The following is a 23761-nucleotide window of genomic DNA, read 5'->3' on the forward strand; positions in this document are numbered from 1 at the left end:
CCTAAATATTAAACCTTACTTGTAATTATGATGCAAAAACACAGCTGAGGAACTAAACATATAAATTGGGTTCTGTCATATGTACAAATATGTGCAGCTTTAAATATACAGAGCATACACAGAATGCTCATGTTGTGTAAACAAAAAAGTAATGAATCTGGCTGTAGCTACTGTAAATATTGTGATACTCAGTATTATTTATAATTCAGCTAGAATATAGAGAGGATAATTTCCATCCCTCAGGGTTGTTTATACTATGTAGTTAGAGAATTTTCTTGCATAGTTTGCTTTCTAGTTTTTTTCCTTTTTGTTCCTAAGTAAAAATTTAATTATAAGCATTCTTGGCTCTAGAAGGATAATCTACCTGACGAAGTAGCGTTATCGTTTTTTCAAGAATACTTGAACAATCTAACGTGAGCCCTTTGATCATGACCTTTTTTCTAAAGTAGATTATAATCTGACAAAATTGGAATGCTTTGTTATCTTTATCCTGTGGTTTTTAGAAACGATGCAAGCATGTTTTTAAGCCCTAAAATAAGTGCATATCATAAAAAACATGAACAAAATAAGTAGCAAATGAAATCATCAGCTTCCCTGATCGACATTACATTTGCACAGGATTAATCAGTCTGTTTTCTTCATCCACATGTTTTACACTTCAAAAGTACAAATAAAAACAACAACGTTTGATATATTATTTAAGCATTATATATGCAAATATAGGCTGTATAGAAATAAATGATTGATTTTGAAAGGAATATCTCAATAAGTATATAGGCTGAATAAGTTCCATTTATTTTGCGTTAGGATCATGAGAGGATTATTAGAAATATAAGAATGATAATGATAATTCATTAATAACAAAAAGCACACCATTATTTATATAAACAAATACGACTCTCACAATGTCATAGCAATGTAGGATCAAATTTGGATAAATGTAAAAAGATAAAAATAAATTGTATGTGATGTCTTAGAAAAATAGACTCTTCTTTATTCCTTAACATACTTTCTTGTAAGACAAAAATGTTATATGTCATGAATATAGCTTTTTTTGTTGTAGAAGTATAAAATAAAAACATTTTAAGAGTAACAATTTCTTCTAGTTTTCTTAGAACTTTGGTAGTATAAACTGATTTACTTTAGAAAGTGGTATTTCTATTTTTGACTAATAACTATATTTGGTCATTTCTCCATGAAGAACTCAATGGAAATCTTTATACATTTTTTTTCTCAGATGATTTCTGGCTATTTGTAGTTTTTTTTTTTTAAATATTTGTTTCAACATTGAGTATGATTTGCTCTTCAAGCAACCAAGAGTTTGATGGCTAGTGATCCAAATTGGAGATTATAGTTGACAAAGTCATCAAGTGATTTTAAACAGGAAAGTAAAGTGACATTCAGATAGATCACTGCAATTGCAGTGTGCTTTCAGAAGCTCTTTAGTAATACAATGCAAGAATTTAGATGAGACAAGAAGAATTTGATTATGGCACTGACCAGAAATGGAGCGGATAAAGGGATTCCTCAAGTATTAAGAAATTTGTATTTGTGAAATATAAACATGGCTTCAAGTTAAGAAGTTGTGAAAAGAAAAGAAACAGTTGCTGTAGAATGCCCGTTAGGCTACTGGCTACTTAGTCATGGTATTAAGTTAAATAACGCATAAGGCAAATTACTGGCTTTCAGTTGGTGGATTAGGCATAGATTCTAATATCGTCATCCTATGTGAAATACAGGGTTTTTTTTTAAAATAAAATAAATTAAAAAACACCTAGCAACACTCAAGCAATCCCTTAATTGAAAAGCGGAAGAATATTTTGAAAGGTAGACAATGAACAGAGAACATCAACCAGATATTTATGTGAGACTTTACTGTATAGAATTAAGAGAGCATAGAGGAAGCCCAAGGACAAGTGTAGACAAAGCAGGGGCAGCATGTGCCTGGGCAAACATCAGACCAGTTAGTTGCATAGGTATTCTAACATACCCAGTTAGGGAGCTCAGTGCGGATAAAATTCTCCTCTTTCTCCCGCAGCCTCTGCATCTGGTGTAGGATAGTGATACGTAGGTTTTCATGTGGGCCCCAGAGGTAGAAGCAACACCCTGAGGGCCAGAAGATCCAGGGAACACCAAAAAATGATGGTTTTCCACTGAAGTCACCTCCCCTGTGGGCTGTCTTCTTACTGCCCACTCTTCACGAAATGGAGAGCAAACAACAGCTTCTCCTTTAATGCCCCCTAGTGACCTGTACAAACGGAGGCAAGAGATGCATCAGTATGTGTGCAATAAAAAGATAGCACATATTTAAAGTAACAGTTTAGTTACAGGAAAGCAGCAGATTCAAGCCTAACTTGTTATTTTTTTTCATAGTTTACAAGATACTTTTACACAGAAAAATCTTAGTTGATTTTCACAAGTGCCTTATAATGTGGACAGAATAGCAAGTATTAACTCCCTGATTTTAGAGTCAGAGTAGTTGAGATTCAGGGGAGCTAAGTGTTTTTCTTGGCCATATAGACAGTAATAATCATATGTCTGCTATTAATCATACTATCTTGCCAGTGCTAGACATTTGGCCAAAATCAGGGTTTAGGATCAGGGTGCTCTGGGCGATAGAAGATGAAAAAGGCTGATAAGTGCAACCACAGGATTGGGCTGGTCAGGGTGAAGAGCAAGGCACTTCAAGCTGCAAGTCACAGTGGACCTGGGTCAGGAAGTGAATCTGAAAGTCCACGTGGTGATGAGGAAACAGTGAAACAAGCGACAGTACAAAACTTCTCAATGCAGGCAGATGATAAGTTTTTATATGGAGGGTGTGTGTGTGTGTGTGTGTGTGGATGGAAACCATGTAGTCTCTGGGCTAGAAAACAGTTTCTGTCTGACAGGCATTCCTGGTGCTGTTTGCTGGCGCCCTGGTGCCCGTGGAGGCACACAGTGTCAGCCCGATGTTCCCTTGTTCGTGCATCTCAGGAAGTGAATATTCAGTGATTCAAAACTTAGGGAGGGAAGTTAGTATATGGGCCCAGCCTCCCCTTTGTTGAAAGAAAGGCCTTTACTTTGAATTGCAGAAAAGAAAAGTGAGAATTTAAAAACTCCTTTCTGGGGAGAGTGTTAGGAAACTATCTGTATTTTCACTGACCTGGAATCTGAGCAAGCATCTCTAGGTCAGATGAGTCTAATTTTCATCCTGTCTTTGGAGCAGTGTAGAATACATAGCTTCTGAGGCAACCATCCTTTAATGAAGCGTGCCAGTGCTCTTAGGTCAGAAAGCCTGGGCCTTGAAGAAACAAATATTCCCAAAAACTGTTTTCCAAAATTAATGACCACTGCAGTCAGAGAGGAGAACAACAGCCATAGGACAAAGCTTCCAGGGACAGGGCTTTCCAGGTATATTCTGAATTGCTTGTCAAGTTTTCAGCCACAGAAATTGTCATGGTATTTCATTCCATCCTTTTAATATTGTTTTCTCTCTCATATTTTATCTTTCCCCCTTAAGTTCTTCTTTCTTCCATTGCATTTCCATAAAATATCCATTTCATCTGCTGTAAAGTGTGTTGTTGCTTCATCCCTAGACTGAAAACTGGCCCTTTACCTACCACTGCTTGAGAGAAACTACTGGCTGTATGTTTTCACATCCTCTGTGGGGGAGCAGCAGCGGTGGGACCATTCCACAGGCTGTGCTCTAATTTTCTGATGTGATAGAGAGAGAGACTGACAGGTGGCACCATGAAAGGGCTGGTCACCGTAAGTGGCTATATTTTTAATATTGTATTTTATCAAAAGAATATTTTTCTTTCCCTTTAAGATGTTTCGATCAATTACAATAGCACAGAATATCCTAAGCATCTCTGCACCTCCAAAATACAATAAGCTGTCAATGAATATGATGCATTAGTCATAAATCCAAGCCCACAACGTCATTGCTATTTAAAAATTGACAGAGTGCATCATGTTTTGAAATAAAAGGCTGGAATAAAGCCTTATTAATAAAAGGACTCTTTCACTTATCAAAGCTTCAAAGTTGAGTGGTAGTTTTAACAAGTTAGTTTCCACAAAAGCTTTAACAAGATGAGTGGACTTAAAACGCTGTCAGACACAACTAAGAAAAACTTGAAAATAACTGACAAAAAAAAAAGGCCCGAGAGACTTTTATCCACTCATCCTCCCCATCGCAGATACTGTCTGACAGCACGTCTGGTCTCTCTCTGATGTTCAGTACAGGAGATTACATATCTGACACTGGGTTTTTATAGGTAAATACAAGAGTTCCTTGTTACAAAATGGTCTCTTGGGAAACTTAGAGTATTTTGCCATCACTCTCAAGAAGAAAGAAGGCTTCAAAAATGCGAATAGCCACAACTGTATACATTTTTGCACTCTCCAGCCTCTTGGTATTGGTTTGTTAAAAACTAAATTTCAGGGTGTTTTTTATTCTATTATGGCTATTTGTGGCTTTATGTATTTGGTAACACTTAGAAAAAATATTGCAAGGCCTTATGATAGCAGTAGAATAAATTTCATTGACGATCCCCACAAAAAAATTGAGGTCGATTTTTAATATTTGAATACTCTAAAATAAAATTAATTTAATGTACTTTTGGTGAAATACACTGTAGAAATATCTTGAGTCCAGACATTTTTAGGAGTGAAAATACGTGAATTTGTATGACTTCACCATGGAAAAATCCAACAGCTATTGGTTTTATTAGTTTATTAACCTAAGTGCTCATTAATTTGTATACAAAATAAAGAGGTGTCATGGAAAAATTTAATGATTTTGCTCCTCGTTTGTGCAGCATTAAGCATGCATTAAGTTCTCCCCCAACCCTGGCACTGCACTGCTATGTAGCAACAGGTTCCAGGATAATAACAACAGGGTGGTACTGAGAGAGCTCCAAGACACAGACTCCATCTAGAAAGATTTTCTAGGGAAACTCAAAGGCAGCAGGGGAGAAAAAAGCCAGAACACTGAATGAAACTGAAGCCTCTGACACCTACAGCTGCAACATACATTAAACACATACTAACCCTTAGCCAGATAAACATAAAACTTCACACTGTGGTGAAAGACCTGCTTACCTCAGTTCTTATCCCCAATACAACACTTGACTTTTAACAGAAATTACAAGACATGCTAAAAGGGAAAGAAAGTCTGAAGAGACCAAGCAAGCATCCAGACTGGGCTCAGCCAGAGTAGAGATTTCAGTGTTAGCAGGATGGGAATTTAAAATAAGGTTTTATGATAAAGACTGTGATGGAAAAATGGACAAGGATGCAAGGAGATGGAAAATGTAAGCAGAAAAGTAGAAAATCTAAGAATCAAAAGAATATGCTAAAAATCAAAGGAAAATGAAGAAAAGAGAAAAGAAGAATGCTTTAGATGACTCACTGCAGAGGAAAAATGTCAGTGAACTCTGAACTCAAAGATGTGAAAATAGAAACCTTTGATATTGAAATACAAAGAGAAGAAACGAATGGAACAGAATATTTAAGATCTGTGAGATGACTATAAAAGGTATAATGCCATGTAAAAGGTGGAGTCCCCTGGTGGCTTAGCAGGTTAAGGATAAGGCGTTGTCGCTTCTGTGTCTGAGGTCACTGCTGTGGTGTGGGTTTGATCCCTGAACCTAGAACTTTTGCATGCCCGGTATTGGCCAAGGGCAAGAAAAAAGAGTGAGAGAGAGAAAGAAAAAAGAAATAAATAAAGGAAATAAGTATTTGAAAATAATACTGGCTGAGAAATTTCCAAAACCAAACCATAGACCCAGGAATTTCAGAGAACACCAAGCATGATAGGCATCAAAAAACAACAACAAAAAAATCCCAAAAAACGCTACATCTAGGCATATCATAGTCAATCCATGCTAAACCAGAGACAAAGAGAAGATCTTGAAAGAAGCCAGGGATTGGGATTAAGGGGTCAGTGAAAACTTACCTACAGAGGGAAAAGGGAAGAATTACATCAGACTCTTTTTAAAAACCATGTAAGCAAGGAGAGAGTGCAGTGAAACATTTTACATAACAAAGAAAAAAAGTGTGAACCTAGAATCTTGTAATAAGTTAAATGATCCTTCAAAATGAAGGAGAAATGAAAACATTTTCAAACAAAAACCGAGGGAAGTTACCTCTAGATCTATCACGTAACAAATGTTAAAAGAAATTCTTCAGAGAAAGAAAATGGTTTAGGTCAGAAATTCAGGTCTACATTAAAAAAAAAAAAAGGCGAGATGAATAATAGAGAAGGAATAAAAGAAGGAATATAAGTAGTGAAAATGTACACCCTGGTTTTGCTCCTGAATTTAAGGGAAACATTCACTATTTTACTGTTTCAGGGTTTTTTTTTGTGTGTGTGTTTTTGTTGTTGTTGTTCTTTTTAGGGCCCCACCATGGCACATGGAGGTTCCCTGGCTAGGAGTTGTATCGGACCTGCAGCTGCCGTCCTACACCACAGCCACAGCAGTGCTGGATCCAGCCACATCTTCGACCTACACACACCACAGCTCACGGCAACGCCGGATCCTTAACCCGCTGAGCGAGGCCGGGGATCAAACCTGTGTCCTCATGGATGCTAGTCAGATTCATTTCCGCTGAGCCACACAGGAACTCCAGTATTTTCCAGTTAAATATTACAGTAACTATAGTTGTTTGTAGATATCTTTGTCATACTAACATTTTCTTCTATTCAGTATTCTAAAAGCTTTCAGTAATAGATGAATGCTGAACTTTGTCCAGAAAATTTTCTGCATATGTTGAGATATCATTGTTTTTCTCCTTTATTTTCTTAATACGGTAAATTTTACTAATGGTCTTTTTAAGTGCCAAACTAATCTTATATTCTTGGAACAAATTCTACTTTGTAGTAAGTTATTTTTCTTTGAATATATTACTTTTTTTCACTTTTTAAATTTTTTTATTGAATTTTGCAACTGTTTCATGATGTATTATTTTCTTTGCTTTTTGCTGTTTTTGACTTATGTATTAGTTCCCTAAGATTGCTGTAACAAAATACCTTGAACTGAACTGAGTTGCTTAAAACCACAGAACTTTATTGTCTCACAAATCTGGAGTCTAAAAGTCCAAAACTGATGTATCATCAAGGACATGCTCTCTCTGAATCAGTAAGAATAATCCTTCCTTGTCTCTTCTTTGTTTCTGGTGGGTTGCTGGAAACCCTTGAAGTTCCTTGACCTGAAGGCTGTGCAGTTCTGTCTCCTCCCCTCCAGTCACGTGATCGTCTTTTCTCATAGGTCTGTATCTTCTCTTCTTAAACGGAGACCAGTCCCGTGAACTAGAGACTGCTGTAATCAGTAAGACCTCAGAATAACTTGATACCATCTGCGAAGACCCTATTTCTAAATAAGATCACATGCGAAGGTATTAGGGATTAGAACTTCAACATATCTTTTGAGGGGTGTGAAGCCATCCTTAATAATCTTGTTTCCAACATCAGTTGTTATTCGACTTTCATAAAATGAGTTGGGAAGTTTTCTTCTCTGTTTTTATGAACAATATGGTATATGGTTGCTATCAGTTCTTTCATAAATATTTGCACGAACTCAGCTGTGAAAGCATATGGGCTTCAAGTTTTCTTTGCAGTAATGTTTCTAACAAATTTAATTTCTTTAATTGGTAGAGGGCAATTCTGTGTCAATTGCAGTTACGTTGTGTTTTTTCAAGAGTGTCAGATTTCTTGGCAGAGAGCTGTTCATGAAAATCTGTTTATTACCTTTTATTGGATGTAGGATGATCAGCATTCATATCCTTTCTTTTATTTCTGACATAGGTAACTTTTGCTCTCTCGCTGCCTCTCTTTCATTTTGTTTTGCTGATGTGCATGTTCTAAGAATCAGCTTTCTCTTTGTCATTTCTGTTATGATTGTTCTATTTATTCTTGTTCTGCTCTCACCTCTTTTATTTCCTTCTTTCTAATTGCATCCAGTTTAAATTACTCAACTTCTTCTAACTTTTTATGATAGATGATTTATTTGTACCCTTTTATTTTAAAATATCAGCATTTATGTCTATGTTTCTCTCTAATCTCAATGTAGATACATTGAGTTTTTTTGTTTTTTTTGTTTTTTGTCTTTTTGTGTTTTTAGGGCCACACCCAGGGTTCCCAGGCTAGGAGTCTAATCGGGAGCTGTAGCCACTGGCCTACACCACAGCCCCAGCAACGCCAGATTTGAGCCATGTCTGTGACCTGCACCACAGCTCACGGCAACACCAGATCCTTAACCCACTGAGTGAGGCCAGGGATCGAACCGGAAACCTCATGGTTCCTGGTCAGATTCATTTCCAGTGCCACAATGGGAACTCCGATATACTGAGATTTTAATATAATTAATTTCAGACTATTTTATGATTACCCCGTGATTGCTTTTTTGACTCATGTATGAACTAGAGATTGGCACTTAGCATCTGCCTCTACAAGGACTGACTCATCAGCAGCCCCATACTTATCAGGAATTTATATCTTCCTGATATATATATCTTGCATCCCCTGAAAGAGCTTAGGGTGGAGACCAGGAGTGAGGTGCTCTGTGCGCTGGGAAACCGGGCAGAGCAGGTCTTCACATAGTTCAGTATTTTCAGGAGAAGATCTTATGAGCCCAGTTCTTGCATCTCCTTGTATCTAGAAAAGCACTAAAATCCTTCATGGTGATGTCTGCCCCTCGTGACTACTTTGAAATGTGTGCTTGGTTACATGGACCTCCCGCTTTCACCAAAATCACATGTATAGTGACATCCCCCCGCCTCTTTGGAGCCTTATTTCAGGGCTGTTTGAAATGCTGCCTCTTGAGCTGTAGTCTTCATTTTGCCCCATTTAAGTTGATTCATGAGTTATTTACAAATGACTTTAAAAATTTTCAAACATATGGGTCATTACTAAATGTTTTTTGTAATTAATTATTATTTTAATACCATCATTTTCAGAGAATATACTTGCTAACATTTCTCTGTGAAATTATTGAAACTGATGCATATGGCTGTTGTGATGAAAACTCTGTGTGCAGAATAAATATTCTGCATTTTTGGGGTATATTATTTTATAATAGTTAGAGTAATTGACCATGGTTACACCTTCCATAGCCTTACTGTTTTTTTGTCTAGTTATCAATTCCAGAGAGATATTTGTTAAAATCTACTGTTCTTTTTAATTTAGCTCTTCTGCTTTAAGTTCTGTGAGCTTTTGATTTATTTATTTTTTATGTTATTAGGTATTTACCTGATTTATACTTAGCAGGAATTTATATCTTCTTGATATTTGAAACTTTTATCATCTTTGGTAATAGCCTTTTCTTGATACCTAATACTCCCTCTATTTTTAGGACCTAGTATTTTCTTATATTTACTGTTGTTTGATACTTTTTTTTATCATTTTCATTTATTCTATCAGTTTTTTAGATTCAAAATATGACCCTATACAGAGCATATACTTGGGTTTTAATCCAATCTAATTTGATTTTAATCCAATCTAACTTGCTCTCTCTTGAAGTATTTATATTCTTAATTGTAAGCAAAATTAATATAAATTGTGGAATTGAGGTTTATTTTACTATTTCCTATTTGCCCAATCCCCCTTACAGATACTTCTGCCCTGCCGTTGGATTCTTTTTTTATTTTTCTAGTGGTTTTTGAAAAACTGTTTTAGTTTATTTCTTCTCTTGACGTTTTAGCTATACCTCTTTACATTTTTAGTGATATCTCAAGGGATTAAAAATGCATCCTTGGAATATAGCCAGTATCTTGCAATAACTTTAAATGGAGTATAATCTATAAAATACTGAATCACTCTAATATAGTATTGTAAATCAACAGTACTTTAATTAAAACACTTTTAAAAATACATCCTTTACCTGTCACAGTCACCCTTGATCTATTACATAAAATATAAAAGCCTTGTTACAGGCATGTTCAGTTACTCTCATCCTTGGTGTAGTGGTGTAGTGGTTTCCTGTGTATTACCTCTACACACATTACAGACAATACAACTCAGGGTTGTTTTTACAGGTTTGCATGACCCTCATTTCTTCCTCTATCTAATTTTCTGTTTGATGTCATTTTTTCTTATCTTAAATATCCTATTTGATGTTACGTTCAGTTCACATTTGATGGATGGAAATTTATATTTTATTTATTTACAGAATGTTTTATCTTGTCTTCATATGAAAGATAGTTTTACTAGATATGGAATTCTGGGTAGGAGTTTGAGTTTGTGGTGGCTGTTTTCGTTTCTACAAATTGGATTTCATCAAAATAAAAAATTCTGCCTCACAAAACACCCTGTTAAATAAATGATAAGACAAGCTACATCCTAGGAGAAATATGTGCAAACTGCAGTTCTACAGCAAATTGTTTATAGAATATTTTAAAAACTCAAAACTCAACAGTTGCATAATTAGGAAGTGGGCAGAATACAGATTATTTCACTGAGGTGAATTGTTTTTCTCAAGATTCTCCAGAGAAACAGAAACAGTAGAATGAATCTATGTATAAAGAGAGTGAGAAAGAGAGAGAGGGCTATTTTAAAGAATTGGCTTATGTGATTTGGGGGCATGGCAAATCCAAACACAGTCTGCAGGGCAGTCTGGTGGACTGCAGACCCAGGGAAGAGGTGATGTTGCAGCTGGAATCCAAAGTCAATCTGGAAGCAGAATTCTGTCCTCCTCAGGAGACCTTTTTTTTTTTTTTTTTTTTCCCCAAACTTCAACTAGATAGAAAAGGTCCATCTGCATTATGAAGGGTAATTTGCTTCTCTCAAAGTCTACTAATTTAAATTCTAATCTCACCTAAAAATACCTTCACAGGGAGTTCCCGTCGTGGCGCAGTGGTTAACGAATCCGACTAGGAACCATGAGGTTGCGGGTTCGGTCCCTGCCCTTGCTCAGTGGGTTAACGATCCGGCGTTGCCGTGAGCTGTGGTGTAGGTTGCAGACACGGCTCGGATCCCGCGTTGCTGTGGCTCTGGCGTAGGCCGGCGGCTACAGCTCCGATTGGACCCCTAGCCAGGGAACCTCCATATGCTGCGGGAGCGGCCCAAGAAATAGCAAAAAAAAAAAAAAAAAAAAAGACAAAAAAAAAAAATACCTTCACAGTGTTATCTGGACTGGTCTTTGATCCAGTATCTTGGTACCATGGCCTAGTCGAGTTGATACTAAAATTAACAACCACAGGTCCCTGCACATGGCAAACACACACTTGAAAGATATTCAGCATTAGCCATTAAATAAATACACATGAAAAGGATGATTTTCTGTCCAATTTTTTATCAGAATGACTAAAATTCTTTTAAAACGATACGAAATGTTGGATAGGATGCAGTGAAATTGAATCATTTTTACATTGCACATGGGAATGGAAAGTGGTATAGCCACTGGAAAATAGCTTGATAGTTTCTTAAAAATTGAACATGTAACTATCATGTGATCTGCCCATTGCACATTTATCCCAGATAAATAAAAACTTACATTCACACAAAAATATGTCATAAATATTTATAGCACATTCATTCATAATAGCCAAAATCTGGAATCATTTCAAATGACCTTCAGCAAATAAATGATTAAAAAAACTGCCAAAGGCATACACCTTCAACTATTTGATACATCTAGAACTCCTATTAAATCTCCATAAAATTATGCTGCATTTAAAAAAAAATTCTAAATAGTTACATACTGTGCTATTCCATTTATATATATAACATTTCTTGAAATAATGAAATAATAGAATGGAAAAAGTGATTATAGATAGTAGGGCCTACGGAGAGAGTAGGAGCAGGAGGGAAGTGAGGTCTGTGAGCCTATAACACAGTAGCCACAGCGACCCTTAGGTGATGGAAAGATTTTCTGCCTTTTCTGTAGCAATGTCAATATCCTGGTTAGAGTATGTGTTACAGTTTTGCAAGATGTTACCTTTGTCAATATCCTGGTTAGAGTATGTGTTACAGTTTTGCAAGATGTTACCTTTGGAGAAAACTGTGTAAATGGTAGGGCCATCTCTGTCTTATTTCTTACAACTGCATGTGAATATACAATTATTCCAAAATAAAATGTTTAATTAAAAAATCAGTTAAGACTAATGATAGTCTGTCGTAACAGGAAATAAAATTAATTACAAAAGCACTTTGTGAGACAAATCTATATGTATTGATATAGAAACCTTGCTGTAAAACCTATTACAAATCAATTGTACAGAATAAAAAGCAAAAACCCATGACTTTTTCTATATATGTTACACTTAAAGTAAAAATGTATGAGAATATTTTGAAAAGGTACTACAAGCTTACCCGTGAGACTGTAAAGGTGATATCCTTAGTGAGAAGAGTTTTTTTCTCAGTCCATCTATGTTTTGGGGTGTTGTTTTGAATAAACAAAGTCCCCAAGAGATGTGACACATCTACTCACCTGGTTCTTTCAATTTTATGTGTTCTGTGTTTGGTTGGTTGGTAGTTTGGATTTTTAGGTTTTGTGTTTTTGAAGGTTTTCGTATGTTGATCTGCTGAGTCAGTGTTTCTGAAACAGCAAATTTGGTGATCGGTGCCAGAGACCAATGATTCTGTTTATCTTCTTCCTTTCTTTCTTAGCTCTTATTTGCACAGTGCCACACTCATTCCTACCTTGTATACACCTGAGTAGTGATGGAAAGGAATATATATATAAATGAGTCCACATTGCCTGATGCAGATCAGATTTACCAGACTGCTAAGAAATCCCGAATACACAGACCGAACTAATAAGTAAGGGGCTCTTTGGTCTCATATTTACCATTTCTCTTTGAGTAGCAGAAGTTGTGCCCTTCACTTTTGAACAAAGGCATTAGGAAATATATCTGTTAATATATCAGGGTCAAATTAGGATTAGGATTCTGTCTCCATTTTGATGTTTTACTGCTGTCATCATTACCTCTTTCCTTTCTTTTTTCCAAATGTGGAATGAGATACAGTAAGGTACCACTCTACTCTTAGGGGAGTTTTTAGGTATAAAATAGAAGGCAGCAGGTAATCTTTAATCATTGAAAGTGTTGCCTTGTGTAAATTGTACATGGTTGTAATATTTGTGGCCCTGAAGTATCCCACAGTGAACATGGAAGTTCTAGCCAAATAAACAATAAATTCACGTATAATTAAGTTCTGGGCACTTAGAATTGACTCAGCAAAATGGTATCACATGGAACTCCTTCCTACCTAGTGAAAATAGCCAACACAATCCAAAATAAAGTAAAACAAAGCCTACAGGAATAAAGTGCTATCATAGACACTTACAAAGGGAAGGGGCCCTTGTGCCTATTGCCTTTCCCTTTAGCAACCCAGTTTGGTCACTGCTCCATCCTGATGAGAGATGAATGGTGCCCAACAATAGATTATAACATAAATCCATGACACTTGTTATTAAGGATCCTCTTCCAGTAGTATTAAAACTGTTGACTTTACCCAACCAATGTCTAGAAACTAGTTTGCTATTTTGTATCTCCCTGATACATTCTTTTCAGTGCCTATTTCAACATCTCTCTCCACTTTCAGTTTGCCTTCACTTTCAGAGAGACACAGTATATATTTTATGTAGCTACCCATTTCCAGTATTGTACACATGCTTTACTGGCAAGATGTTAACCACGTTCAGCATTCTCTCAGATCAGAAGGTTTCTGACCTTTCCACATCCTTGCCAACCCATCTTTAGGTTGTTTTTGGTTTGTTTGTTTGATAATACCCATCCTAACTGGTATGAACTTGTATCTTATTGTGGTTTTGATTTATACTTCTGTGATGGTTTATGATGTTGAGCCTTTCATAAGCCTGTTAGTCACTTTTTTTTGTCCTCTTTGAAAAAATGTCTGTTTAAGTACCTTGTTTATTTTTAATTAGATTGTTTGAGGTATTTTCTTTTGCTTTTGAGTTGCAAGAGTTCCTTATATATTTTAAATTTCAGCCCCTCATCAGATACATGATTTGCAAATATATTCTTCTTTTCCATAGATTGCCTTTCAGTCTGTCCATCATTTTCTTTTCTGTGTAGTCTTTTTTGTTCAATGTAGTCCTTGTCACATTTTGCTTCTTTTACTTAATAAAAAGAGCAGAATAGAAACATTAAAAATAAACCTATACATGCATGATCAGCAGATCTCTGACAAGGTTTCAAGAATATGCAATGGAGAAAGGATAGTCTTTCCAACAAATTGTTTTGAGCAAACTGGCTATTCAAAGGAAAAATACTTTAAAAAAAAAAAAAGAGTGAACCTAGACTACCAACTTAAAATGGATTAAATATTTAAACATAAGACCTGAAATTGTAAAACTAAAATGAAGCATAGAGGAGAAGCTCCATGATATTGGGCTTGGCATTGATTTTTTGGATGTGACACCAAAGGCCTAAACAACAAAAATTACTATCACATTTTTAAAAATTATTTTCATCATCTAGCCTTTCTAGGAATGTAAGTGTTATCCAAAAAAGGCATCATAATTGTCTAATTTATATGATATAACATTCTTTTATGAAGTTAAGAGTGATTGCATACCTTTTGTTATTATTACAGTTGCTAGAATATTCCATGATTTCCTGGTGATAAGATGGTATAGTAGGCAGAATAAACCTGGGAGTATGTTTACTTACATGGCAAAGGGGCTTTGCACGTCAATAACTTAGAGATGGAGAGATTGTTTTGAATTGTTCTGGTGAACCCAGTGCAATCACAAGTCTCTGTAGAAGGTTGGCATGAGGATTCGGATTAGTATAGAAATGGGGAGAGCATTTCAAATACAGAAAAACTGGGAAGTAAATTCCCCTACCTTCTACAAAAGGGACACAGTACTGGCAGCACAGTATGTTGTTCTAAATCATTTAATTTTAAGTCAGTATGTTTGTGCTCAGTTGTTACAGCAGCAGTAAGAGACTAATGCATATGGTAAGTCAAAATCATTTTGATAGACTAAGAAAATAGATTTTCCTGTTCTATCATCAGCAAAACAGAAAAAAATAATGAAAGTATTTGAGCTTATGCACTTGAGTTTTAAGTTTTCTTGCTTTTATGCGAGACTTCTCTACTAAATACTCTTTTTTTCACTTGGTTTCCACTGTTTTTGTCATTGATATTTCAGTTGTAACAAGGTTTTATTATGGCAAAGACCTCGATATCCTTTAGAGACATCTTAAAGGTCATTGGATGCTTACAGTATGCTCAAGTACTCTTCCTGCAAGTCCCTTTGTAACTCCTGTTTATTCAACAAGTGAATGTTTGATCTATTCTGTTGATTGATGTCTTGCTTTGCTAAAAATGTGAGAACGGGATATTCTCTTTCAGGAATGTAACTTAATATTACACAGAGATTACTTTTCCAAACCTAATTGCAGTGTGATTTTCTCTGTGTAACTCTAGATCGGTATCTATAATTTCTGTATTCATTGATCAAAAACGTAAGCTTTTGTTTAGGGAAGTTAGAAACAATAATGCAAGTGAACATTTTATTCTTTATGAAACAAATACACTTTGATTATTATCTCATTCAAACAAATATGCAGGGAGTATGGAGATTTAATGCAAATATAATGGCAACATTTTCTTTCTTTTATGAATAAATCCTGGTTTCAGGCAAAGTCAAATTGCTTATAGCAGCACTGTTTAGTAACAATTTAATGCCATCAACATATGTGATTTAAAAATTTCCAGTCATTTAAAAAAAGTAAAGAGGAGTGAGTAAAAATAATTTTAATGATACTTTAGCCTATTTCCAAAATATTGTCATTTAACAATTAATCTATGTGGTACTATCAATATATTTTACTTTTTAATACAAAGTCTTCAAGATTGAAGTGCATTTTATACTTAGAGAGCATCTCAATTTGAATGAGGCATATTTTAAGTTCTCAAGAGCTAATAAAATCTACATTGGATGACACGTGTGTGTAGGAATAGTAATTTTTAAGAAAAGAATATTACGCTATAATAATTTTAATATCTATAACTAAAAGTCTAGATGTTTGAGTCATATTAACATTGTTCCATTGAATATAAAGTCCTTCAAACATTTTCTTCACTTGTTTAATCCATTTTTAGCCAAGAAGATGCTTCCTCCAAGTACTTGACAGGAAAACACCATTCTCATGGCTACATCATGTTAAAAAAATGGAACACAGGAGTTCTCCTGTGACACAGTGGTTTAATGATCTGGCTTTCTCACTGCTGTGGCTGTGGTCATTGCTGTGGCTTGGGTTTGATCCCTGGCCCAGGAACCTCCACACCATGGGTGTGGCCAAAACAAACCAAAAAAACCCCACAAGAACACAAGCAACCCTAACACAGATTCAGTGTAATAAAACAATGAGATAGGCTTAAAAAAATAAAGATTGGGTAATTAGGAAGCGTAGCATTTCCATAGTAATTAGTTAATTGTGGCAAATACTTTACGCAGACTAATACTTTGGTATATTTTTATTCAAATACCTTAATGTTTTTATACTTAAGCAGTTGGTAATTTGAGAATGTTACTTTAGGTAAAAAGAAAAAAGAGAGATAATCTTATTATTAGAATACCACTCTTCTACCACAGAGAATGGGCCAAATGAACTCTACACATTAAAGAAATATTATTTGATTAAGATCATTTGAAAAAAGCAAAAAAGAAATCTAATCTGGGGAGTTCCCATTGTGGCTTAGTGGTAACGAATCCTAGTAGGATCCGTGAGGATGCGGGCTTCATCCCTGGCCTCACTCAGTGGGTCAAGGATCTGGTGTCGCCCTGAGCTGTGGTGTAGGTCGTACAGTGGCTCAGATCTCAGATCCTGCATTGCTGTGGCTGTGGTGTAGGCCAGCAGCTACAGCTCTGATTTGACCCCTAGCCTGGAAACTTCCACATGCCATGGGTGAGGCCCTAAAAGGACAAAAAATAAGGAAGAAGGGAGGGCAGGAAGGATGGAAGGAGGGAGAGAAGAAAGAAAGAAAAAGAAAGAGAAAGAAAGAGAGAGAGAAAGAAAGGGAGAAAGAAAGAAAGGGTGAAAGAAAGGGAAGAAAGGAAGGAAGAAAAAAAAGAAAGAAAGGAAGGAAGGAAGGAAGGAAGAGAGAAAGAAAGAAAGAAAGAAAGAAAGAAAGAAAGAAAAAGAAAGAGAGAGAGAAAGAAAGGGAGAAAGAAAGAAAGGGTGAAAGAAAGGGAAGGAAGGAAGAAAAAAAGAAAGGAAGGAAGGAAGGAAGGAAGAAAGAAAGAAAGAAAGAAAGAAAGAAAGAAAGAGAAAGAAAGAAAGAAAAAGAAAGAGAGAAAGAAAGGGAGAAAGAAAGAAAGGGTGAAAGAAAGGCAAGGAAGGGAGAAAGAAAAGAAAAAGAAAGAAGAAAAGAAAGAAAGAAAGAAAAAGAAATCTGATCTGCTGTAACATAGGAAAATATTGTAGCTGCAACATTCTTCATTTTTAATATTTTGAAGTGGTATAAAACTTTACTGCACTCTCTTGACAAAAGATATCAAATCCATTTTGTAGGTTTGAAAGTTGCCTTGAAATTTTATCACTGTTGATATACATTTATTGAAAAAGTCCTTCCTAGAAAAAACTCCATTTAGGCAGTTTATTAATTCCTGTTTCATTGACACATTTTTGGGCTTGTATATTTTTCTGTAAAAATAAAATTAAGTGTGGTCTATTTGAGTCTGTGTCATATTTTTCATGTGAATTCTTTCATTTGTTATTTTTATTGGACCCATTATTACTACAAAACCCAAATTTATAGGGCAAATATTGTCAAAAGAATTAACTCTTTCTTCATTTTTTTTTTCTAAAACATAATATTTGGATCCTAAAATCATATCATTTCAACTTATGTTTGTTTTTTTGGGTTTTTTTGTTTTTTGTTTGTTTGTTTCTTTTTTTGTCTTTTTGTCTTTTGTAGAGCCACACCCGTGGTATATGGAAGTTCCCAGGCTAGGGGTCTAATCGGAGCGATAGCCGCTGGCCTACACCACAGCCACAGCAGTGCCAGATCTGAGCCGAGTCTGCAACCTACACCACAGCTCACAGCAACACTGGATCCTTAACTCACTGAGCAAGGCCAGGGATCGAACCTGCAACCTCATGGTTCCTAGTTGAATTCGTTAACCCCTGAGCCACAACAGGAACTCCCATCATTTCATCTTAAGTTAATTGTTACTACGAAATGATGTTTCTGAGACAGTGTTTATTATTTAAATGTTATTATATTAACTGGCAGGTCAGCAGGATCTGATGGCTTATCAACCTTCAGCTTATTAGAGGAAAATAATAGAATAGAGTAATTACCTTAAAAAGAGAATGTGAATATATTTATAAATAATAAATTATCTGTCATAAATATATAATTAATTAAATTATACTTAATAAGTATTATGCAGTGTCATAAAATAACATTTTCTCTCTCTTTGAGCTCACAGAGGCTGCATGATTAGTAAAGGATTGAGCACAGAGACTACGTTATTAGGAAAGGATTTTGAGATTACCTCATACTTCTCTTTCAGGAAGAACTCTTCCAAATACTATATTATTTCAGAAATGTAGGAAAATGCTAAATTTTTCAAGAAACCACATAGCTGTTTTCTTTGTTGGAGGCCCTCAAACTGATAATTTGCAAGCTAAGGTAAATCCCTGGAAAAAGTGTTAGCATTTCTATTCCTTAAAGAAATAGATAGAATGTCTATAAGTCTGAAAGAAAAGTGACATTAAATTATTTCGTTAGTTCCACAGAGGTTTATTGTTATTCAATTTAGAAATAACCTTTGGGCAGTGAGGAATTGGTTTCCGTGTTTAGTATGTAAAAGTTGGAAGGCAATAAAAGAGATTTGCATTAAATTTTTTATACTTTGGAACGTTTGCTCTCTGGAGATTTTGATAGCAGAATTTATCAAATCTTTTACACTGAAGAAAATAGATTCTTTTCTTCTCTTTAAAAAAGTATAGGTTTTAAAAATCACATACACCAAAAATGCTTCTGGATTTGCACATAAAGTGAAGAGAAACTCTGTGCTTCTTTCAGAGTCTTAAAATCAGTGTAAGTTTCCTAAGTAATTTTGAAGCAGTGAGCTGCTCCTGAACAACAGAGAGAAATACTTGTAATAGGAAAAAAATCATTGATCTGGAGTAAGTAGCCTAAGAAAGCTAGGAGCCTTCTGGCAAATCCCGCTAGCCTCTGTGCCAGAGCAGACGCTGCTGTACTGCCAAGTCATCTTCAGTCAAGAAAAATATTGAAGAGTGAAGACGCTGAGGTTTTTATCTCAATCTATAAGTGTTTGTGTAATTTTTTAGTGGGTACAAAAATGAAAAACCTTGAGCAAGAAAAGAATTAACTCCTATTACACTGAGAAATAGAAATAAGTACTAATCCTTCTTTTCAACACCTTGTGACAGTTGGGTATATTCTATTTGAATATTTATCAAAAATATTTTTAAAACTTATTTCTACATAATTATATAATAATACTATTATATTTCTATATAGTTACTATTGTATATGAGTGTGTAAAATGTGTATATATACATATATAAATTATTAGTTTTGATTTCTTTAATTTTTAAAAATCACAACATAATGTTATATACAAACATAAAGTAAAAATTACAAATTTCAGGAAAGAAATGTTACAGCAATTTAGCATCCAAGAAAACAACATTCTTCAATTGTAAACCTCTATTATTCTTTTTGCCATAATGCAGATTATAAGGCTTTTCTTTACCGTATAATTATTAAGCTTAAGTCTACATCAGTGTTGCCACATATGAGAGTAAGCATCAGCTAATGAACTGATGTGATTCAAGTGAGTTCCCCATTTTCTACTGTGTACTAATAAGGGGACAAGTATGATTCCAGAATTCCAGTAATTTCTGTTATTTTGCTTGTAGAAATCCACATCAAACCTGGAGACTAAATACTTTAGTACAATCAGCTATAATTGCACTGCATTAATCATTTCATCTCATGTTTCTCAAAAGGGATCTTAATCTAATGCTGACTCTCTCTGGTTTCTACTTTTTCTGATGTTACTATTTCTACCCCCAAATTTGGGAATGTGTTTTGGTTTGTTGTTTCCTAGATAATCTTTGTGCACACTTTGTGACCAATTTTTAGTACAGTTTAAATGATTGATGTATTTTTTAATAACTGGTGAAAATCAAAGTTCTGCCAATATTTTCACTATTTTTGTTTACTGCTTTATTTTTTGTTCTTGAGATTTCTTTGTTTTTTTCTACTTTGTGATGTTTTTCTTTTAGCTCTTTATGTTTTCTAATGATTTATGAAGTAGAAATTATAAGCTAGTTTCTTGTGTTTTCTTTTATGTATTCTAATATTTAGACAATGTGGTAACTATTAATGTCTATTATGAAATTTGATTCATTTGTCCATTAATCTGTTCATTCATTCTAAAACATTTATTGACATCTGATATTTGCATATCTTCTTGCTAGGTAATAAAAATATCATATGTCAACATAAGGGCTTTATTATATCATGACATTAAAATAATAAAAAAAGATTGATTCCATTGATAAAACCAAAACATAACAAAAAACTAAGCTCGTTCTTTCATCATGCCAATGGAAAATACAAATACTTTATTAAATACAAAAATCAAACATAGCTGCAATGACATCCAAATATATAAAAGATATGTCTCTTTAGAAACATTAAGTGATAAAGAATTTTCCCACCCTAATGGGTTAATTTCTAATTAATAGCTCATATGTTCACTCTAATAATTAATTTTGTGCATTAGGATTCTAGTCTTCCAGTCTCTTTTTTTTTCTTTTTTTTTAAGTTTTATTGATGTAGAGTTGATTTACAATGTTTTTGTAATTTATGCTGTGCAACAAAGTGATTCAGAAATACACATACACCTATCCATTCTTTTCAGTTTCTTTCCCCATGTAGATTATCACAGAATATTGGGTAGAGTGCCCTGTGCCATGCTTCCAGTCTCTTTATAGAAGATGTTTGGCTCTGGTCCCACAGGTGCTTTTTTTAGTCTCCCGGAGTCAGAGAGATTGAACAGAGAGAAAGAAAGGAGGAATATCAGGATGGGATATTACCTTCTTTATATTTTCCATATCAACTATTGGAAAGAATTATCCTATTGCAAACTAACCATTTGTTAACTGATTTTTAGTAACTTGTAAAGAAATATTTGTTTCACCTATGCAAAACGGTGCTTCATTCCAACCTTAAATGGAACTCCATGTAGGGAAGAATTATTTATCCTCCAAGTCATGTTTAATAATTTTTAGTCACTTATGATAACATGTTGAAATATGCTAGATAAACACATGCCGGTGAATGAATACTAAAATACAAAGGAAGATTTGAAAAAAAAAAAATGTTTTAACCTTTAAAAAAAGAGTTTAACAAAAGTAGTGCTGTCTTTATTCTGTTTTACCTCCTATTTTCTATGTACTCACACTTTGGATGCTTTTAAAGTGTTCTCTAGCCACCAAGTAATCTTACCCAGGTTTGCTTATTTTTTTAATGTGTCATCCCGTGTGTGTTTGTATGCACGTGCATGCATACATGTGCATGGGTGTGTGTTTCTCTTATTTGCCCTCACATTCAGCCTGTGGATTTTCTTAATTTTATTTTTGTAAATATATTTAATTAGAAAATTATTTCTGTGTTTTATTTGGAGCTGGTGTCATTTTGGAAAGTGATTTTCTTTTCTGACAAATGACCTTAGTTTTATTCAAGTCCTCATTTCCTTGATTCAGAGGAGTTTTGAATTATGCATCTTTTAGGCATCCCGACAGGACTTTTGGGAAATTGATCTGCAGATCAATATCCCTGAAGTCATTAGAACTTTTCTTCTTATTGCTACATATGAATTCTTGTTTATTGTCTGATACTCATGCAAGTATTTGTAACTTTAAACCACAGAAAGCCAAAATCGTTCAATTTAGCACTGTGTCTACGAAAGAAAACAACTCTTTAAACTTCATTTTTATCCAGTAAAACATGTACCTGTTCCCACTAATCAGGAAATATGACTTTTTAGGTGAACTAAACTAATAATTATGTTTATATTGATTTGAATTTATTATAAGTATTTTCATATTAAGTTCAACTTTTAAAAGTGGGAAATTTTTGGAAATTTTATTGTTAACTACTCTTTGAAAATATATGTAAAATCAACAAAACTAATCAGAGATATAGCTGGTTTATATGGAAATAGAAATGTCTAGCGTGTTTCAATGGATATAATTCATTATATTATCTGCATTTATAAATACATCAGAAACCTTTCAATGAGGTAGTAATTTAAGCTATGAATTTTTAACTAAGATGTATTAGAAAAATTATACTGATATTCAAAAAATTGCCAAGATAAAAACATATTAAATTAGTGATTGGCTAAAGTGATTTTAGTATCAAAGACACTACACCAATTAGTAATGTAACCAAGAACTGGAATATCATTCATCAAAAGTAGTTAATATGTATATGGTTCGGAATTATTTAATTGTTGCAGTATTAAACTGTGACTTGATAATGGTAGATTCTGAGTTGAGTTACAAGGAGAATAAATGGTGTGTATGAAGTATATTTTTTAAAGTAAATTAATCAATTTTAAATATAAGAAACATTAAAAGCAGTAATATACATAAGTATACTTTTATAGATACATATTAGAATAAAAGACAATCACATGCTATCCTTATTACTGATACCAGGCTGTCTTCCCACCTTAGGGTCCAAGCTAGGCTAATATTCAAAAGTTTTATGGTCAGACAATATTTATTGAGTATAAGTTCTCAGATTTGCAGGATAAAGTCTCTTTCACCATCTCTTTGTAATTTATTAAATTTATGAGGGATTTTAATATTACTTTTTAAAAATCTACTTTAACTACCTGTTCTAATCTATAAATGCATCATTTTATACTTACTACAAGCTTCTGATAAAAGGATTTTTTTTTCATTCCAGGAAAGAATTTAAGTTGGACTATTAGTTCCCCACATATCTGCGATTCTTCCAGAATGTCTGATTTTATGCTTAAACATGTCTGTATGCTTTCTGCTTTTTTTAGGATATGTTTAATTTCTTTTCATATTTGATTTTTTTCAATCTCTATTTATTACTCTGTCTCGGTTAAAGTCCAATTTAAAAGGATGTTTTCTCCTATAAGTTCCACCCTTATGACAAAGTTTTTATTTTTTCCTATTCAGTACTCTTTAATTCAACTAACAGATACCTATCGCTTCATCAAAAAGTACTCTGGAGTATTTCTTCCTGAATCATTACACTATTTACACTAATATCAAAAACAGCTAGGCTTTAGTTCCCATGTTTGGTTTGCTTTGAATCACCAAACGTGATTAGCATAGCCCCTGTAGCAAGAAGAATAGCCATAGGGACCCTTTGGGTCACTAGAATTGAAAGTCCTGAAATTGATAATTATTCAGTATTCAGACAACTAAAATAATTTCCAGATAGCTTGAATGGAATTTGGAAAACCCATTAATAAATTATTGAACCAAATCAAATTTTAGTATGCCATTTTTCTTATTTGTAACAGAATTCTCATAATTTGACTCAACATGCTTGAATAAAATATTAAATATTATTTCCCCCCAAAAGTGAATGTTTTTTACTGCTGAAGGACTCCAGGCAACATGCAGAATGAAGTCTCACATTACCACCGATATAAATGCTCTGAAAATATCACCGATCATGCTATAGTTCCTAATAGAGCCAACCTAGAAGGAGATTGTTGACAGTTGACATTCCTGTCACTCCTAAGATAAACCTATCTGAAAAGAGAGAAGA

General features: G+C 34.3%; 1 long non-coding RNA gene across 5 annotated transcripts in view; it reads left to right on the top strand.

The window, feature by feature from the left end:
* Nucleotides 1-23761, top strand: part of LOC102167499 (uncharacterized) — a 320434-nt gene that overhangs the window by 124883 nt on the left and 171790 nt on the right. The gene's annotated exons all lie outside the window — the stretch shown is intronic.

Source organism: Sus scrofa, chromosome 10 (genome assembly GCF_054392235.1).
Source record: "Sus scrofa isolate SSC_HxYL_T2T_F1_AM1 chromosome 10, Sscrofa_HxYL_maternal_Yorkshire_Landrace_v2.0, whole genome shotgun sequence".
Lineage (NCBI taxonomy): Eukaryota > Metazoa > Chordata > Mammalia > Artiodactyla > Suidae > Sus > Sus scrofa.